The sequence below is a fragment of the Protopterus annectens genome, chromosome 6.part0 (assembly GCF_019279795.1).
Source record: "Protopterus annectens isolate FY-2018-M chromosome 6.part0, PAN1.0, whole genome shotgun sequence".
Taxonomy (NCBI): domain Eukaryota; kingdom Metazoa; phylum Chordata; order Ceratodontiformes; family Protopteridae; genus Protopterus; species Protopterus annectens.
In genome coordinates this window covers 705536937-705542936 of record NC_056737.1, presented here as the reverse complement: position 1 = coordinate 705542936, position 6000 = coordinate 705536937, and the positions used below count along the sequence as shown (strand labels likewise).

Genomic DNA, 6000 nt, shown 5'->3' with positions numbered 1-6000 from the left:
CCCCGTTTCATTACTTTTAACACTTTGGCTGTCCAAATCAAAGACAAAGCTTTTTAATTTAAACTGGGACTTCAGTGGAAATTTGGCATAAATTACAACATTTGAATTAGCTGTGATGTGAGAGATGCTTGTCATTTTCTAGATTTTAAGGATCTTGAGATTTTTATTCATATTTTTTAAAAAAAAATCCTAAATGTTGTTGGTGTTTTTTTCCAATACATATGGATATATTTACTGGAAGGCTGTTCAGAACAGGTGGTAGTATTTTGTTGTGTACTTATCCTGATCGTTGAGTATCTTTGAACAGCATTGATTTTACAGTGGACTTGCAGCAGCCAAGAGTGAGGAGGTGGGGTAAATACGAGGGAGCAAAACAAGGAAAAGCCCATTCCCTGGTTTCTTTTTCTGCCAGTGGAGCTAGGTTAGCAAAACATGACACAAGGTCATGTGATGGAACAGTGAATATAGAGCGCAAAATGTTATTGTACTGCACAGTAACATTTTAGAGACGCATTGCGGTCCGAGATCTTTAAACTGCTGTTTTTGGTATAATGTCTTCAGTCTTCTCTCTTAGGTGCATAGGTTGATAGATTAGTACTAGGCTAGCTGCTTTTGTGGGCCATTTTAAGCCTAACCAATTACCCCGTATGAGAATCAAAACCTGCACCTTGGGTCTGTAAGGTAAACACCTTAGCCATTATCCCAACCCCCCTCTTGTAGGTGATTCATATGCGTGCCTTAGTTTAGTTTCCTGCTCTCCATTATAACATTTCACAGGTTTCCATGTTACAGCTCTTGAAATGTCATGAGGCCTAAGATTTACATTTTACATTATAGTATAGACACATAATATGTTAAAATTATTTAGACTGTACCCTCAGCATGCCTGTGTAAGTCCAACAAAATAAGGTGCAGGAAGATGAGAAACGGTGCACATTCTATTAGTCAAAAAATGCCTAATAAATTATTGTTTCTTTCTTGATCCCTTTGATTTACATTCACTTTTGTTTTTTGAGTGGATTAATTTAGTTTGTAGTAAAGATATATGCTGATGCTTCAAGCTGTGTATAAGTGCATTTCCTATACATATTGACCTGTCAGTTTTTATTGTAAAAAACAGGCCTGTGGTATTTCTTTTTTCCTAGCTTTTGGAAAACCGTGTGATACTGCCACTTCTCTGATATTCTCTTATTAAGTAGTAAATCAGCTATGTAAGTCTTCCTGTGCTACATTCAGTTTCAGGAAACTAGAGAAACTAAGTGAGATTTGCAACCATATGTGGAGTATAGGATTCCTACTTCAGAAAGTATCCCAAAAAGGCCATACGTTTCAAAAAGATGGCATGTCAGGGCAGGCTCCAACCTGTATTAGAACACATAATGTCTGCTTGCATTATACATTAGCTGTGCAGACATTTAGTATGGTGGAGGAATATCACTGCTAATGCAAATGAAAACCAACCATATGGACTACCAAGACCATCAGCTAATATGGTGCTGCAAGCTGCAACACAGCTGTGTGAAAATCATGTCCACCTGCTAGAACGCAGGACGGTACTCAACATCTTCCATTTTTAATATAAAATCATTCAAATTATAAGTCAGCCTCGAAGTGCATATAGCTCAATGTACACATGATCACACATTGGACTGTATATTTATAATCTGCAAAATTTTGGGGCAGGTATCAGACCTGTAGCAAGGCAGTTTGGTAATCAAGGCAATGCAGTCTTTTTTTTCTGCCCTTTATCTGTGCCTCCAGCCTCAAGCCAGACCAGCACTATCCATCTCAAAGTAAATTCACTGAGACATCAAATCGTGTCATGGCGACAGGGTTTATTGTCCAAACCAGATAAGTGGCTACTGGAATTACACAAGAAGCAAATCTAACATGGGTGAATACGAAGACTAACTTAAAACTCATTAGAGTCTCAGATTTGGTGGTACCTGTTTGAATATTCTTAAGCTAACAGCAACAGCTGCAACATATTCATCATCGTCATCATCTAGTGACAGCTCAGACTACTGCATTTCATAAGGTTCTCAAAACTCTGAGCAGGTTTCCCATGAGAGGTTGGCATAATGGTTAAGATAGTTGCATTCCAAACACAAGGTGCAGGTTTTGATTCTCACATGGGTTAATTGGCTGGGCCTAAAATGGCCCACAAGAGCAGTTAGCTTAGTACTAGTGATTTGAGGGGTGGGAGGTTGGCATAATGGTTAAGATGGTTGCCTTACAGACACAAGGTGCAGGATTTGATTCTCACATAAGGTAATTGGCTAGGCTTAAAATGGTCCATAAGGGCAGTTAGCCTAGTACTAATCTATGAACCTATGAACCATGATATCATGATGTAACATTCAGTAATTTTCCTTTAAATACATTGTAATAAAAACAAGTCAAAATACAATGACAGACTATCTCATATTTTTAACTCTTCTTTTAGTTAATCAATGTTTCACAATATCCTTTGTTTATTAGTTTACATAAGAGATATGTGCTTTCTTATTTAAACCTGCAATACAGTTGTAAAATGATGCCTGGGACAATTCTCACAGAACATACATATGTTTTCTGGCCCAGCTTGTTCAGAAGCAATATCTAAAACAATTCTTACAGTTCACAAATATATTTTCTGGCCCAACTTGCTTAAAAACAACGTAATTCTATTTTTTCATTCAGTTAACACACCTACCCCAGTGCTAGGTTTGCCCACTAACCCCTTCCCCTAACTGAAATATATACATATTGACCTGTCAGTTTTTATAGTAATGCCTTAACAGACCTGCGGTATTTCTTTTTTCCTAGCTTTTGGAAAACAGTGTGATGCTGCCACTTCTCCTCTGATATTCTCTTAAGTAGTAATCAGTGATGCATGTCATCCTGTGCTACACTCAGACTGTGATTAATGATAGCAGCATTTTACTGTAAAGTAAGAAGTCTATTAAATATGTTTTTGTGCATGTACGCATACTCTGATGAATCTCTTTCTGTGTCTCTCCCCTCTTTCTTCTTTCTTTTCTTGCAAATCAAGAAGTCAGGCAATGCCTCCCAAACTCAGGCAGTCTTCCTGGTAGTTTTGTCAAAGGTTTCACCTTCTGTTTCTGACAATAAGAATTTTTGTTTAAATGTACAACATAAATGAAGTTGTACAGCTCAATAAATTTTAGAAAGAAAGAACAAATTCCAGTGTCCAACATTACGTGGGGTAGGCTAAAAGTCACCACACATTTTTATACTACCCTTTAAACCTTCAGTGGCATGTGAAGTAGCATTTTTTTCTCTGAAGCAGAAAAATGTATTCTCCATTCTGCAATGAGTATTTCTAGGACTAGATAAACACACAATTTATTCTTTTTGTTGTAATTTGTACCCCACTAGCAAAATATAATCACTAATGCAGCTGTGCTAAGCAGTAGCACAAAGCATGTAGATACCCAAATTTCCCTACCACTTGTATGTACTTGCATTGTAAATTTAGTTTAATTTCTTTGCTTCAGAAAGAAACTGAGGCATATGCAGGAAACCTGATATTGTGGACTTGCAGTGGCTTCTAGAATCCAGTACATGAAAAAGTAAATGAGAGAAACATGTACTTCAGAACGCTTACCAGGACAGTCTGGGAAGATAACAAATAGTCCACATCATCCAACACTGTTAAAACATTGCAATTTTTTTGACAGTAAGAATGTTTGAGTAACCCATGGGCGGGCCCGTGCCATTGGACTGCAGGACTGCAGCTCCCCCAGCTATAAAACAAAGAAGAAAGACCCCAGCTGTAGAAGACAGAAGAAAAAGATGACCTTTGCACATGTGCGGCATTTCTGACATCCAGACTATTGTTGAACCAGGAAGGAGCATGCGCAGAGCTCCAGTAACACAGCAGTCAAGAGCATCCCAGAAGTCTATGCAGTTATTTACTGCAACGTCCGCAGGCTGGCCTGCTCTCGCAGGAAGGAAGGGTATCACCACAGGATACAGCACAATGGAAGGCCCTAGACCCGTGTGTGTGTGTGTGTGTGTGTGTGTGTGTGTGTGTGTGTGTGTGTGTGTGTGTGTAATGCCCCAGGTGCTGTATACTGGTGGCTAGAGAATACCTCACACTTGAACCCTGTACCTTGGTTGCAGGTGGCAAGGGCTTGAATTCCCTACCCACCACCATTTGTAAAAAATTTGCAGATTTTTGCCTCATATTTGTTCTTTTCTGTTCCTCATAAAATCTGTGTTTTCTGTATTTTTGTTACGTTACACAGTCAGTAGTGTAGTGGTGCACTAGTAGCATTGTTGCCTGACCAGCTACAGGTTCTCTGGTTTGATTCTTGGCTGGGGTGCATTGGTTTTTGTTCCAAGTCAGACTTTCCTGGTTAACAAATGTTAAATAAATAAAAATAACAGACATTTGAATTTCAGACTTCATATTCTTCAGAAAGTACATGGTAACACAAAACCTTTTATTCTAGCAATTTTCTAAGTTTATAACATGGATATTTGAAATATGTCCCTATTTTTGGGACTGGGTTCCCCCATTATTGGCTTTGTCCAGTTTTTTTGTGCTAAGGTTGAGAGCTGTGGTGAGAACTGAATTCACTGAATATGTTTGGGGGCTGTATTCACCCATTATTGGCTTTGTCTACATGCTTTTTGCCAAGCGGTTGAGAGCTATGGTGAGAACTGAATTCACTGAATATGTTTGGGGGCTGTATTCCCCCATTATTGACTTTATTCAGGTGTTTTGTGCTAAGAGGTTGACAGCTATGGTGAGAACCGAATTCATTAAGTGGTAGCCATTTAAGTTTCAGTCTTCCTCTCTTTCACAAAACAGGTGATTTGATCTGTAATGGCAACAGTACTGTTCAAGTATAGCCAATGCTCAGACAAGTGAAAAAAAAAAAGTTTATTCAGTAATACATTAACAATATGTTTAGCGCTTTCATGCCCTAAACAGTAGACTTCATCAGAACACTGAATGCACTAAATCAATTATTTAAAACTTTTTTGCACCAATGTAGCACTCCATTAATTCAATTAAAGTGACAAATGCTCATAATTCATTCATTCAGCGTTTCCTGTAACTATAACAGAATTTCTTAACTATCTAATTAGAATAACCATAAGTTTAAAAAACTAAATCACTTCTATATATAAATTTAAAATATTTGAAATATATAAAATATACTGTTAAAAAGAGAGAAACTATAAATAAGAGAGAAACTGAATATGAATAAGAATATATAAGAATATAGGAATAAAAAATAAAATTAAATTAATGTGGTAAGTGAATGCTTTCCCAAATAGAATGCAATCCCCCATTACACTGCATTTCGTTGTTCATATGAAAACTTATGAAACTAATAAAACCATATAAAACTCATATATACTACAATACCTACAAAACAAAACCTTGTAAGTAAGTACATATATATCTAGACCAAATGTTAACCTACAAAACATATCACACTGGTCTCGGAAATTCCTAAAATATCATATAAGTGGACCCTACTAGCTCTGTCTATTTGTACTAGATGTTGTTCACAAAATAGTTCACAAAATTGATATAGTTATATTGTAATAATTTAAATTACTTTAGTTGCAATATAGGTTTAATTGATATATGATCAAGTCCTGGCTCCCTGGTTGCATCAGTCAGAATTTTCCATACTGTCTCCCTTTTACCCAAAAGAGCCTTAATATTGCCACCATGTGTTCCAATGGTGACTTGATCAATTATTGCAAACTTAAATGCATGTACATCACCATGTAGTTCTACATGTCTGTAAAGTGCGTTATTCTTGTCCTTGGATCTAATAGTGCATAGGTGATTGTATATACGTTTCTTAAAAAATCGTTCAGTTTTACCTATATAGTATGCAGGGTAAGACATACATTTAGCCAGATAGATAATATTTTTACTTAGCAACTACTATTTATAAAGTTTATATAAGTCCTATTAATGTTCTCCAACTTTACCCCTTCGATGTCCCAAATGGCAGAACACTGTTT

At 36.8% G+C, this 6000-nt stretch overlaps 1 protein-coding gene across 1 annotated transcript in view; it reads left to right on the top strand.

Moving 5' to 3' along the window:
* The window catches only part of SYNE2 (spectrin repeat containing nuclear envelope protein 2), a 3814665-nt gene that overhangs the window by 1283624 nt on the left and 2525041 nt on the right, over positions 1–6000 (top strand). The gene's annotated exons all lie outside the window — the stretch shown is intronic.